Below are 14353 nucleotides of genomic sequence, written 5' to 3' on the forward strand. Positions count from 1 at the left end.
CATTGTATATTATTGTAGGACTAAAACCTATGAACAAGTTCAGTAATACAAAACCCCTTTGTAAATTTACCACCCACTCACTGCTCAGAAAACAACATTTCCAAGTTGATCAGTACCAGAGATGCAAATAAGAGACTGTGATCATATTCAAGTCAATATTTAAAAGTGCTTTTTTGGTCTTTCCACATAGGTATAAGAAAATCCATGCTGAGTCCAGCCCAAGCTCCATCAAGTCCAGCATCCTGTGTCCAACCGTAGCCCCTCTGGTCACAAGTGCCAGGCAGATCCATAGAGCAAATCCAGTTCCTGAGATGAGCAATGGCTCTCCTAAGTCTATCTGACTAAAAATCTTTTTATGGACTTTTCCTCCAGAAACTTGTTCTAACCTTTTTTGAACCTTTCTATATATATATTTTCTTTTTATTTATCAAATTTTTCATACAATTCTTCAAGAACAGTAAAGGATAAAGATATACATCAAAAGAAAAAAAAGAAAATATATCATAAGTATCTAATATAAATCTTTCTAGCCCACATTAATTTGGGGGGAGCCACCATAAGATCAAATACAATTAAAGGAAATAAGATATCAATCTTGAGAAAAGATTCAACTATAATTATAAATAAAAATCCAACTTAAGAAAACAGAAATCTTCCCTCAAGTTATATCATTCTAGTTTTTCGCTTCTTATTCTCGGATTCCTTTTAAAGATCAGTGAATAACTAGTTTACTTTGGGGTCCTTTTATCAAGCTTTGGTAGGGATTTAAGACGCAATGGGGGTTAGCGCATGATGAAATGTCCGACACGCTAACCCCACTAGTGCGGCTTGATAAAAGGACCCCTTTATCTTTCTCTTGTTCACGAAAACTTAACAATTGCTGAGCTGTGGGGGGTCCCAAAAAGTAAATTCCTTCTCTTGTATTTTGATTATACACTTACAAGGAAATTTTAGGAAAAAAACTAGTGGCCTGAGGTAAAACCCTAAGTTTTAAGGGAAGAAATTCCTTCCTTCGCATTTGGGTAGCTTTAGCCACATCTGGGAATATCAATAGAGTATCACCACAGAATTTTGTTGTTTTGATTTTGAAATATAATTTCAGGAGTAAATTTTTATCTAATTCATCAAAAGAGTAGCCCTAGTTTTAATGACATCTTGGGAATCTTCCAGGAAGTGAGTTAAATCGAACTCAGCAGAAACTAAAAGTTTCCCTGATCTGATTTTACTTTTTTTTTCTGTGCTATATTATAACAATTTTGTATAGAAAAGTTTCTGAATTTGTTAAACCTAATATCTCTTTCAAATATTTTTGTAATAAAATCTCTGGAGATATCGAGTGCGTCATGGGAAAATTAACAAATCGGAGATTTATTGAGCGTGTGTGATACGTATGGGATATATATGATATGAGAGTTGTTTTTAGTAACAATGGCTGTTTAAGAAACCATCTTCTACTAAAAGGATCCTAATACCAAATAACAACTTTCTTTTTTTAAAAGGGGAACTAGAGTTCAGAAAGATAACTTGCACCTGGTGAGCCAGATTTAGTCAAAACAGGATATGGATGACTCAATCGAGAAAGGGGGAAAAGCAGGATATGCATAAACCGGATCCTGACCATAATATATGTTCATGTTTGAGCACAATACATAAACCGGATCCTGACCATAATCTGGGCATAAAAAGACAGGCAGAACTCAGTGGAATCGGGACTTCTCCACTGCTGAAGAGCCGTGTGATGCTGATATGAGATGAATGCGCTGCCTCCGATGTTTCGCTAGTCCCCCGATATCGGAGTGATGATGCAATATATATGGTAACAAATTATTGATTCCTTACTGCATGATTTCATTATTATAAAATTGTATGAATAAACCTATATTATGCTTTCAGTCATCTGTGTATGCTATTAATTTTCCCAGTCAGGGAGCTGGTGAGGGGAAGGGAAAGTGGGATATAGCATTACCCTAAGAATAATAGCAGTACAGCGTGACAAATTCTCCATAATTTCCAGTTTTGAATGAATTACACAGACATCCTTAACCGCAGAAGTTGATGTCTGTGTTTCAACCAACATTAATCTTTTGTCTACCAAATCGAGATTGGAATCCACACTTTCAAACTTCTTTACAACTTCGACTGAGAAATCTGAGGAGTGTTTAACAACTGATCTTAATAAGCTTTCCACAAATCCTTCAAGGTTCCTCTGAGGTTTACCGATTATCATCCCTTGAATCCAATAAAAGTTAATGCTTTAGGTAATGACATATGTTGTAATTTGGATAAAGTTATTGACTTTCGGGGTTCCTCAGAAGTTTCTCTGGGGGCTACTTTAGGCTCCCCATCATCGGATAATGGTGGAAGGGGTGGAGTCCTTTCAAGGGGACTTAAAGATGCACCCGGAACGGAAGCATACTCTTGGGTAACTTGTGAGGGAGTCACTGGTATTAGGTGGTGGTCCACAGGGCCGGCTGCGGCAGGGGTGGAGCTTTTGGGTTTAGCTTTTCCTTTACCCATCAATATATTCACACCAAAATTTTTTGGATCTTACCCAAAGATGGTCTACCCTCTCAACACCTCCTGACTCCTCGTGGCTCCCAAGGGGCAGGGCGTGCCCCTTAGGGCATGCCCTGCGGTCACGCCTTGCAGCTGCAGCAATTTTTCACACAGAGGGGGGGACCCCGATGAAATCACTGGAAGTTTTGGTGTAAATGTAAAACAGTGTTTGACAGTTGAAAATTGCCGGTTATGGGGTGGAATCCTCCTAGTCTTCTTTAATATCAGCTGATTGGAGGAAAATCGGGCATGAGGGAACGCCCCGTAATGTGAGCGGCTTGACGTTGAAGTTACGTAAGGTGGGGTTATGTGATACAATGCCAGGAGCTCATGAGAAGAGAGGGGAACTGGAATTGTGTACTGAAGAATGGCCTGCAGTGACGTTTTTTGGAAAAAAAAACCCAAACTCTGACATTTTATTCACTATTTTTTTTTTAAGTTTTATTTTAATTTGATTATTTATATATATATATATATATATATATATATATATATATATATATATATTTAGAGGTTGAAAGATAAATTTTATGGGTCAAAACTAATGGATTTATTATTGTTTTGAGTTCATGTTCAATTCTCTGAAGTTAATAGATAAAATAATAGATAAAATAATATCATATTATATTATATTATTGAACTAGTCATTAAGCCCGTTACATTAACAGGTGCTAGAATATGTGTGTCTGTATGTCTGTGTTTCTTTATCTCTCTCTCCTTGGCCGATGTCTGTGTCCTTCTGTCTTCCTCCCCCCCGCCCGAGCAAAGCTGTCTGCCTCCAGCACACCCCTACCCCCAAAAGCAGTCCCCTTTCCTTCTCCCTAATTGTCTCTCCATGGCCCCCTTCTGTCTTCCCCCCAGTGCAAAACTGTCTGTCCCCAGCACACCCCTCCCCCTAAGTAGCCCCCTTTCCCTCTCCCTGTCTCTCCATGGTCCCTTCTGTGTTCCACCCAGAGCAAACCTGACTGTCCCCAGCACACCCCTCCCCCAAAGCAGCCCCCTTTCCCTCTCCCTGTCTCTCCATGGCCCCTTCTGACTCCCCTCAGCACACCCCTCTCCCCAAAGCAGCCCCCTTTCCCTCTCCCTATGGCCCCCTGTATTGATTCCCCTGCTTACCCTCCCTGCATCCTGGCGTCTTCTGGCCTGCTCCAGGCTGCGATCGTGGTAGCCGGCCCCAGCAAACTTCACAGGCCGCTCCCCAACCCGGAAGCACGCTCCCTCCCGACGCGATCCCGTGGTAAAGGTATCACAGGTCATTTTTAAGGATAAATTCCTTTTGATAACGACAGGAGTTGCTGTTCAACTAATTTTGAGAAATTGGAAAAACTGGGAATCTTTATGGCATATTTTTAAAATGGAACGGATGTTGGCTGTACAGCAAGGGAATTATAAAACATTGAGAAATGATTGTAAGGATTGATCGATACACATCCAGGGGGGAGGGGTACATGAAGATTTTTAAATGGTCATTAGTAGTGGATTATTAATCAGGGGCTGGGAGGGTTAAAATGATTGTTTAGGTATATTTATTAGTTCAAAGTGCTTTATTGTAATATTACATGTGTGTTTAATTGCTTTGCATTACGACTGAAACTCAATAAAGTAGGTGTTCATGAGGTACCTTGTCAAAGGCTTTTTGGAAGTCCAGGTATATGATGTCTATGGGGTCTCCTCTGTCCATCCGTTTGTTAATTCCCTCAAAAAAGTGCAATAAGTTAGTTAGGCACGATCTCCCCTTGCAGAAACCATGTTGGCTGGTTATCAGAAGTTCGTTTCTTTCAAAATGTTCATCGATGCTTTCTTTTATCAGTGCTTCCGCCATTTTCCCCGGAACCGAGGTCAGACTCACCGGTCTGTAGTTTCCCGGGTCCCCTCTTGATCCCTTTTTAAAAATGGGTGTAACGTTGGCTATCTTCCAATCCTCCGGGATCACGCCTGTTTTCAGGGATAGGTTGCAAATTTGCCGCAATAGTTCCACTATCTCCTCCTTTAGTTCCTTCAGAACCCTTGATTGGATTCCATCCGGCTCCGGGGATTTGTCAGTTTTTAGTTTTTCTATCTGCCTGCGCTCATCTTTAAGACTCACTTCCATGGATGTTAATTTTTCTTCTTGACTTTTCCATTGAAGAATTGCTCAGGTTCCGGTATGTTGGTTGTGTCTTCGTTTGTAAATACAGACGAAAAGAACATGTTAAGCCTTCCCCCTACTTCTTTCTCCTCCATCACCACTCCCTTCCTTTCTCCATCGTCCAGCGGTCCCCATCTCCTCCCTAGACGGTTGCTTCCCTTTAACATATCTAAAGAACGGTTTCAAATTTCGTGCTTCCCTGGCTAGTCTCTCTTCATACTCTCTTTTGGCTTTTCGAACCACATGGTGACATTCTTTTTGATACTTCCTGTGCTCATTCCAGTTCCCCTCAGTTTTGTCCTTTTTCCATTTCCTGAATGAATTTTTCTTATTGCCTATCGCTTCCTTCACTATTTTAGTTATCCACGCCAGGTCTTTTGTTCGACTCTTTTTGCACCCATTTCTGAATCTGGGGATATACAGATTTTGCGCCTCGCTCACCGTGTCCTTGAAAAAGTCCAGGCATGTTCTACCGTTTGCCATTTTTTTTGAAGTTTTCCTAAGTTTTTTCCTTACCATATCCCTCATTGCTTCGTAGTTTCCTTTCCTGAAGTTAAAAGTTGTCGCTATGGTTCTCTTCCCTTTCGGTATTCCTACCTCCACCTTGAACTTGATCATGTTATGATCGCTGTTTCCCAACGGTCCCACTACTTCTACTTCCTTTGCAGGTCCCGCTAACCCATTTGGGATTAGATCTAGAGTGACATTTCCTCTCGTCGGTTCTCTAACAAGCTGCTCCAAGAAGCAATCTTGTATAGCCTCCAGGAATTCTGTCTCCCTAGCGCATTTTGATCTTCCAAGACTCTAGTCTATCCCGGGTTAGTTGAAGTCTCCCATAATAACCGTGTTACCGCATTTGCATTCTCACTTCATCTCGGCTTCCATTTCTTCATCGATATCTCCGGACTGCCCGGGTGGACGATAGTATAGGCCCATCTTTATTTCAGGCTCTTTCCTTCCCGGTATTTTAACCCATAGTGATTCCAGCCTGTTTGTCGTCTCTGCTGTGTCCATTCTTGTCGATTGTATGCTTTCTTTTATGTATAGGGCTATTCCACCTCCTTTTTGCCCTGACCTATCTTGGCGATAAAGCTTGTACCCCGGCAGTGCTGTATCCCATTTGCTTTCCTCATTCCACCATGTTTCAGAGATTCCAATGATGTCTATGTCCTCTGCGTTGGCCATGGCTTCTAATTCCCCCATTTTATTTCTTAGGCTCCTTGAGTTAGTATATATGCAATTCAGATCCTGGAATTTTGTTGTCTTCATTTCCTCTCCCTGTGCTGCTGTCTGTAGTGTCTTCTCTTTTACTACAATCTTTCTAACCTCTCCTTCTGGGTTAGTCGACTCCTGTAATTTGTCTCTTGTTTTTTCCCAGCCTTGTTTCCCCTCAGTATCTTCACGGGATACCTTCTTCCGAATCGTCGACGCTTGGTTGACTGTCGGCTTTCCCCTTCCTCTCAGTTTATAGCCTGTTCTAGTCCTCTCCTGACGTTGTTTGCTACAAGTCTAGTTCCAGCCACGCTCAGCTGTAGTCCATCACTCCTGTAGAGCTTGCTCTTGCCCCAGAACGCTGTCTAGTTCCTCACGAAGTGGAATCCTTCTTCCTCACACCATTTCCTCATCCACGCATTTATTGATTGTAGTTCCTCCTGCCTTTTCACATCTGCCCTCGGTACCGGTAGGATCTCTGAGAATGCTATCTTCTGGGTCTTCATCTTCAGCTTCCTTCCCAGAATCTTGAACTGTTCTATGAGTGTGCTTCTTCTGTAGTCTCTCCTGCTGACATCATTATTCCCGATGTGGATCATTACTGTGGTCTCTTCTGTCTCCGCTCCTTCCAGGATCCTTTCCAATGTTGTCCACGATGACCTTTGTTCTCGCTCCCGGGAGGCAGGTCACCAATCGATCCTTTCTCCCTCCTGCTATGTGGCTGTCCACATGCCTCAGGATCGAGTCCCCCACTAGGATCGCTGACTTTCCCTTCTTCAAATTTTGCTTCGGTCTCAAGTCAATGTCCTCGGTGTGCTTCGCTCTTTCTTCTTCTGGGTATCGACAAGTCAAATTCTCCCCTTCGTGTTGTATTCCTTTGTGGGTGACTACCCAGGTAAGTGACTATTTAGGGAAATATCTTCACTGATGGGTAATATCTCATCATGACCAACAGGTGGAGACTGAGACCAAAATTTGGTATGGTACATAATAGCTGGCCCTTCCCTATATACCTCAGTCTGCTGAATAGCCAAGCAGAACCAAGAAAAAAATAACCATAAACAGTAACATTACTCCAAACAGGAGAAACAACTAACCAACAGGAATGATCTTGGAAAATGTATAGGATAGGACCCCTGCAGGAAAGAGTCCCCACAGCTTGCCAGCTATCCCAGCCGAGCTACAGCTGCTGTTCTTTGACTTAGCCCATGAAGCCGCCTGACCCCGAGTGGAACAGGCTCTTTCTAAAGAAGATACGCAGAAGCAATAGTCTCCTTAATCCATCGTGCAATACCAGTCTTGAAAGCACCATCCCCCTTATGAGGACCTGCCAAAAGGACAAATAGATGATCCAATTTCCTGAACTCCTGGGTCCAATGAACATTAGAGCAAAGGACCCGACAGACATCCAGGGACAGCAGGCATATATTCTCACATGTGGGTGACGTCATCTACGGAGCCCCGATGCGGACAGCATTTCAAGCAAACTTGATTGAAGATTCAAGCTTGCATGCTGCACCACGCATGCATGCCTCCTGCTCCACTAGAGGGCGCATCCCCTCCTCGTGGTCTCCAGTTCACATATCCAGCAAAGAAGCCAACCCCGGGGAGGTGGGCGGGTTGTGAGAATATATGCCTGCTGTCCCTGGATAACACCTGTTACGGTAAGTAACTGTGCTTTATCCCAGAACAAGCAGGCATGATATTCTCACATGTGGGTGACCTCCAAGCTAACTGACCAGGGATGGAGGGAGGTTGGCAATTCAAGCAAATAGGTTACGTAAGACCGATTGGCCAAACCGGCCATCGCTTCTCGACAGTGTATCCAGGCAGTAGTGTGAGGTGAAAGTATGAACCGAAGACCACGTGGCAGCCTTGCAGATATCCTCGATAGGCGTGGACCTGAGGAAAGCTATCGAAGCTGCCATCGCTCGGACCTTATGTCCCGTCACTCGACCATGCAGCGCGAGACCAGCCTGAGCGTAGCAGAAAGAGATGCAAGCAGCCAACCAGTTGGACAGGGTGCGCTTGGAAACTGGGCGCCCCAACCTGTTAGGGTCGAAGGACAAAAACAATTGGGGGCCCGTCCGATGAGACTGGGTGCGTTGGAGGTAGAAGGCCAACGCCCGCTTGCAGTCGAGAGTGTGAAGCGCCACTTCTCCGGGATGAGAGTGGGGCTTGGGGAAGAACATAGGTAGAACAATGGACTGGTTGAGATGGAAATCGGACACCACCTTAGGTAGGAACTTAGGGTGAGTGCGGAGAACCACCTTGTTGTGATGGAATACAGTGAAAGGTGGGTCCGCTATCAAAGCCTGCAGCTCACTAACTCTTCGGGCAGATGTGAATGCGAGTAGGAAGATCACTTTCCAAGTGAGAAATTTTAGGTGACATTTATCCATGGGCTCAAAGGGGGGTTTCATCATTTGAGCCAGAACCACATTAAGATCCCAAACCACCGGTGGTGGTTTGAGTGGCGGATGAACATTCAGAAGACCTTTCATGAAGCGAGAGACCAGGGGATGGAGTGAGAGCGCCTTTCCTTCCAGGGGCTGGTGAAAGGCAGCAATCGCACTAAGGTGCACTCGAATGGAATTGGTCTTTAGGCCCGAGTGGGATAAATGAAGCAGGTACTCCAGAACCAAGGACACAGGGACCGACACCGGGTCCTGGCGGTGAGATGAACACCAGGACGAGAATCTAGTCCACTTCTGAGAATAGCAGAGTCTGGTCGAGACTTTCCGGGATGTCTCCAACACTTCCCTGACTGACTGAGATACTGGGAAGGAATTCAGGGGGAAAGGAACCAAGCAGTCAGATGAAGAGACTGAAGATTGGGATGTAACAGTGAGCCCCGACTCTGTGATAGCAGAGAGGGAAAGACGGGTAGAAGTAGAGGTTCCCTGGCACTGAGTTGAAGTAGTAGGGAAAACCAGGGCTGATGAGGCCATCGAGGGGCGATGAGGATCAGAGTGGCCCTTGCCGACTTCAGATGGACCAGCATCCTCAGAATCAGAGGAAGTGGCGGGAACGCATAAAGAAACTTCCCCTACCAGTCTAGGAGGAAGGCATCGGCCTCGAGACGGTCCGGGGAGTATATCCTCGAGCAGAAGAGAGGCAGTTTTTGGTTGTCGGGGGAGGCGAACAGATCTATCTGTGGGGTCCCCCACGTGTCGAACACCTGTCGCAGCACCTGGGCATGCAGGGACCATTCGTGTGGCTGGAGGAGGCGGATGAGCTTGTCCGCCAGGCAGTTTTGTTCTCCTTGGATGTAAACCGCTCGAAGGGAGATGTTTTGGGAGACCGCCCACTCCCAGAGCCGTAGAGCTTCTTGACAGAGGGACCAAGACCCCGTCCCTCCTTGCTTGTTTATGTAGTACATCGCCACCTGGTTGTCCGTACGGACGAGAACCACCTGGTCTTGAAGCAGGTGTTGGAAAGCCACCGCGGCGAGGTAGATGGCCCGGAGTTCCAACACGTTGATGTGGCAGCGACGGTCCTCTGTGGACCACAGCCCTTGAGTGCGGAGACCGTCTACATGAGCCCCCCAAGCGTACTCCGACGAGTCCGTGGTTAGGACCTTGTGGTGTGGAGGGGTGAGAAAGAGCAAACCCTTGGAAAGATTCGAAGAGTCGGCTCACCAACGGAGCGATCTTTGCAAGGAAGGAGTCACTGTCACGTGGCGGTTGATCGGGTCCCGATCCTGCCGCCATTGTGATGCCAAAGTCCACTGTGGTAACCGCAGATGAAGGCGGGCAAGCGGGGTGACGTGGACTGTGGAGGCCATATGGCCGAGGAGTGTCATCATTTGACGTGCTGAGATCGAGTTCGATTTGAGACTTGTCGGCTCAGGTTTACCAATGCCTCCCGACGCTGAGGAGGGAGGAAGGAGCGAAGGCGGACCATGTCCAGCACGGCTCCGATGAATTGTAAGGATTGAGAGGGGCATAGCTGGGATTTTGGGAAGTTTATCTCGAACCCCAGACACTGAAGAAAAGTAATAGTCTGTTGGGTCGCTGAGATAGCCCCCTCCCTGGTCGAGTCTTTGATCAACCAATCGTCCAGTTAGGGGAATACCTGCAGACCTTGGGAGCGTAAGGCAGCCGCGACCACTACGAGGCACTTCGTGAAGACTCGGGGGGACGAGGACAGGCCGAAGGGGAGGACCCGGTATTGCAGGTGGAGGTCTCCCACCTGAAAGCGCAGGAACTTGCGGCAAGCAGGGTGCACCGGAACATGGGTGTAAGCCTCCTTCAGGTCGAGGGAGCAGAGCCAATCGCCTTCACTGATCAAGGGGTAAAGAATTGGAAGTGAAAGCATCCGGAACTTTTCCTGTACCAGAAACTTGTTCAGGCGCCTTAAGTCTAGGATCGGGCGCAGGTCTCCCTTCTTCTTTGGTACCAGGAAGTAACGGGAGTAAAACCCCTGGCCCCTTTGATTTTGGGGGACCGGTTCCACCGCCCGCAGGCAGAGGAGGTCCTGTGCCTCGGAGAGGAGGAGGGGCAACTGCGCTTGATTGGGAGGGCACGCGCTCGGTGGGCTGTCGGGGGGTACCTCTTGAAAATTGAGCGAGTACCCTGATGAGATCACGCCAAGGACCCATGAGTCCGACGTGATGGCTTTCCAGCGGGGGGTAGTAGGCTTGAAGGTGGCCCCCGATGGGGAGGTGGCCCAGTAGAGGTGCGGAAGGGGCCCGCCCCCGTCCGCTCATTCCGTCAAAAGGACGGAGGTGGCTTCGCTGACGCCGTGGGCTGTGACTTTGGTGGAGCCCTAGAGTGAGCCTGGGAGCGTCGCGGCGGTGGTCTGGAGAAGGCCGGTGTGGACTTCTGGGGGTAGCGTCTAGGTAATCCCCTGAAAGGGCGAGAGGCCTGTGGTTTAAGCTTCTGTCAGACAAGGGACGCGAAGGAGCGTTCGTGTTCAGACGCAAGGGAGGTTGGCTAATCAATCTTGCAGATTAGGGTCCATATCGACGAGTCGTAGCCATGCCAGCCGGCGCATGGCCATCGCGAAGGCTGCGACCCTGGAAGATAGCTCGAAGCCGTCATAAGCGGCGTGGAACAAGTGCAGCCTGAGGTTGGAAAAATCCTCGAGGAGGAGGCTGAACTCTGTCTGGCGAGGGGTGGGTAAGCTCTCCGAGAAGGAGGCCAGCCGCCCAATGAGGTGCTTCAGGTAGGAGGAAAAAGTGAAGGTGTAGTTCAGGACTCTGGCGGTCATCATAGAGTTCTGATACAACCGGCGTCCGAACTTGTCCAGTGTCTGGCCTTCGCGTCCAGGAGGGACCGCCGCGGACACCCTCGAGGGGTGAGCTTTTTTCAGAGATGACTCCACCAGCAGGGATTGGTGGGACAGTTGTGGTTGCTCAAACCCCGGGTGAGGTACCGTTCGGTACTTAGACTCCATTTTAGATGGGACCGCCGTCACCATGTATGGGGTTTCGAGGTTCCTGATAAGGGTCAGCCCGAGTACCGGGTTCAGTGGTAGCCGGAGGGACTCTCGGGGCAGGGAAGGCATATCCAGCTCCGCCAGGTATTCCTTGGAGTACCTCGAGTCAGATTGTAAGTCCAAGTCAAGGGCACGTCCCATGTCCTGGACGAACCTCGTGAAGGATGGTCGATGAGGTCCCGTGGGCCCTTGTGGGGACGGTGACCGAGACCTCCGTTTGGCCGAGAAGGAAGGAGAAGCCTCCCCCGAGTAGCGGGGCTCTCGCTCCGACCCTCGGTCCGACACCGGGGACGCGCTGTGGAAGTGTTCTGGGGTCGAGGACCTGCGTCGCCTCGAGGACGACGCCGGGGTTCTGGGTACCGACCAGTGCCTGGTCGGGGATCCCTCCCCAGACTCCCTCGGCGAAAGCCTAGGGCCTCGGACTGGAGCCCCGGACCGAAGGGGGGTCAATAGGAGCTGTGGGTTGGTGAGAGACAGCTCGGTGACCCTTAGCGGCTCCCCCGATCGAGTCGAGGGGGTGCGCCCTCGAGCCGGAGGGGAACTCCGGGCTTTCTTCGAGAGGGGTCTCGATTTTCGTTTCGAATGCCTCGGAGAGGAATCCGATGAAGAGGAGAGGCGACGAGAACGGCGCGGTTTTCCCCGAGGGGTCTCGGCGCGTTGCTCAGGCTGGTCCGGCGCGTGCGAGGTCGAGGCCGAGGCCGGTTGCGATGAGCTATGGCAGCGGATAGCTCCATTGTCATCATTGCTCGGAGCAGTTCCTGGAATACTGGCACGGACAGCATCGATGGCATGTCCAAGGCCGCTGTGCTCTCCACCGGGGGCGATCTCGCTTCGGAGCATTCCCGAGGGGTGGAGGCACGTCCCGAGGTCTTCGGGGTTTTCGCTGGGGCCGTGGTTAAGGAGTTTCCACTCTGTCCGGCCGTTGTCCCCGAGGTTGGCTTCTTTGACGATGTGGAACCTGAGGAAGGAAGAGGGGACTTACCCGGGGCCGAGGACTTATGAGAGCTCGAGGTCTTCGAAGTCGAGTCCCGAGGTGGGGCCGATGTACTCAAGGCCGAGATCGAGGCCGGGGCTGAGGCCGGGGCCGATCTCGAGGCCGAGGTCGAGGGTTGATCGGTAGCAAATAGCTCTGCCATGCGGGCCCGTCTTCAGCGGAGCGCCCGCTGTTGAAAAGTTGCACACCGGGGGCAAGTTTCAGTTGGATGGTCGGCCCCCAGGCAAAGGATGCACCAGCGATGCGGGTCTGTGAGAGAAAGAAGACGCTCGCACCCGGTGCACTTTTTAAAGCCCGTAATGGGCCAGGACATCCAGGCGGCCGCGCCAATCAGGCCTCGCGGTTGCGGTGATCCGGGAGCCCCCGGATCGCGAAAAAAAGGCGCGAAAAGCGCGATGAGCAGGAAGAAAATAATAATAAATAATTTTTGTTACACACAGCGACTTTCAGCGAAGAAAATAATAAAAAATTGCGGTGCAAAGAAGGCACTAGGGCAGCGCTAAGAAAAACGTGTCTTCTTAGCACAGCGGAAAAAAATCGAACTGGAGACCACGAGGAGGGGATGCGCCCTCTAGTGGAGCAGGAGGCACGCATGCGTGGTGCAGCATGCAAGCTTGAATCTTCAATCAAGTTTGCTTGAAATGCTGTCCGCATCGGGGCTCCGTAGATGGCGTCACCCACATGTGAGAATATCATGCCTGCTTGTCCTGGGATAAACCTCCTTCTTCCATGCCAGTTCCATGCCACGTGAGAAGGAGAAACTAGAAAATGATCCAGCAAGGAGTGGGTGAATTCCAGAGCATAACCATCCCAAATCACCTCCAAGACCCACTGATTGGACATGATCACTGCCCACTGTGGAAAGAACTTGCATTGAGTAGTCATTGAGTGGGACGGGAAGCAGGAGAACCAGCGGAGGGACTCACAGCTCCCCAACGGGCCCCCCCCCCCGAAAGGACTGCATGCACTGAAAGAAAGAACCCCAGGAAGAATCAGAGGTTGGGAAGGAAGCAGTTCTCCGACCAGGGCGGTATCTGTGGAACTCACGCCACCGGACGAGCATGGACCTCAGGCAGGCGGGTCACTTTAGATTCCATCAGAGTCTGAAACAACTTATCCAAATCCTCTCCAAACAAAAAGGAACCCCAAAAGGAAATTTGTGAGTTTAGTCTTGGACGCTGTATCCGCTGCCCAAGCACAAAGCTTACAAGGTACAACGTGTGGCCACACCGAAAGACATGGATTTGCCAGACATCCACAACAAGTCATAGAGGGCGTCCAAGAGGTAAGTGGCAGCCATCTCAATCTTAGCCACTTCCTGATCCACCAAAGAACAGTCATCAGACTCACGTTCAAGGATACGCTCGGCCCACCGAATCATGGCCCGAGCCACCAGACCACCATAAATGGCTACCAGGACACCCAAGGCAGAGACATCAAAATTCTGCTTTAGGAGGGTCTCCAACTTACGCTCCTCAGAGTCCCGTAAGGCAAAAACACCCTCTACGGGCATCGTATGCCGCTTAGCAATAGCTGAGACCACCGCGTCCACCACTGGTGACTTAAAAGTATCCTGATTCTCCTCCGGGATGGGATACAGATGAGCCATGGAGCACGCAAACCGAAAAGGCACCTCTGGCATCTTCCAATGCACCAGGACAATATCACGACTATCCTGATGTATGGGAAAGGAGAGGGATGCAGTGCGGATCCCTCATGAGGGTCTACCACTCGAGAGGTCTCCTGTGGCACCACCTCACAGCGCAACACTGAGGAGAGCTGCTGAATCAATAAAGACTTTTCCTCTCTCTGTTAAATCCTAACTCACGTTTGCGGTCTAACACCAGCTCTGGCAGGATACACGTTTCAAATCTGACATATTGTAATCACAAAACAGAAAATATAATTAGTTTTTCTACCTTTTGTTGTTTGGTCATTATTCAAATCTTGTTAGTCTCAGGCTCTGGTTGTCTTCTGAAAACTTGCTTGCCAGGGTCTCCTTCTTTCTTCTTTCTCCATGC

At 48.9% G+C, this 14353-nt stretch overlaps 2 protein-coding genes across 5 annotated transcripts in view; one reads left to right on the forward strand and one right to left on the reverse strand.

Annotated features, from left to right (window-relative positions):
• The window catches only part of LOC117354717 (zinc finger protein 850-like), a 948741-nt gene that overhangs the window by 494871 nt on the left and 439517 nt on the right, over positions 1–14353 (forward strand). The window lies entirely within an intron of this gene.
• Positions 1–14353, reverse strand: part of LOC117354729 (oocyte zinc finger protein XlCOF6-like) — a 34223-nt gene that overhangs the window by 2644 nt on the left and 17226 nt on the right. The gene's annotated exons all lie outside the window — the stretch shown is intronic.

The sequence above is a fragment of the Geotrypetes seraphini genome, chromosome 2 (assembly GCF_902459505.1).
Source record: "Geotrypetes seraphini chromosome 2, aGeoSer1.1, whole genome shotgun sequence".
NCBI lineage: Eukaryota > Metazoa > Chordata > Amphibia > Gymnophiona > Dermophiidae > Geotrypetes > Geotrypetes seraphini.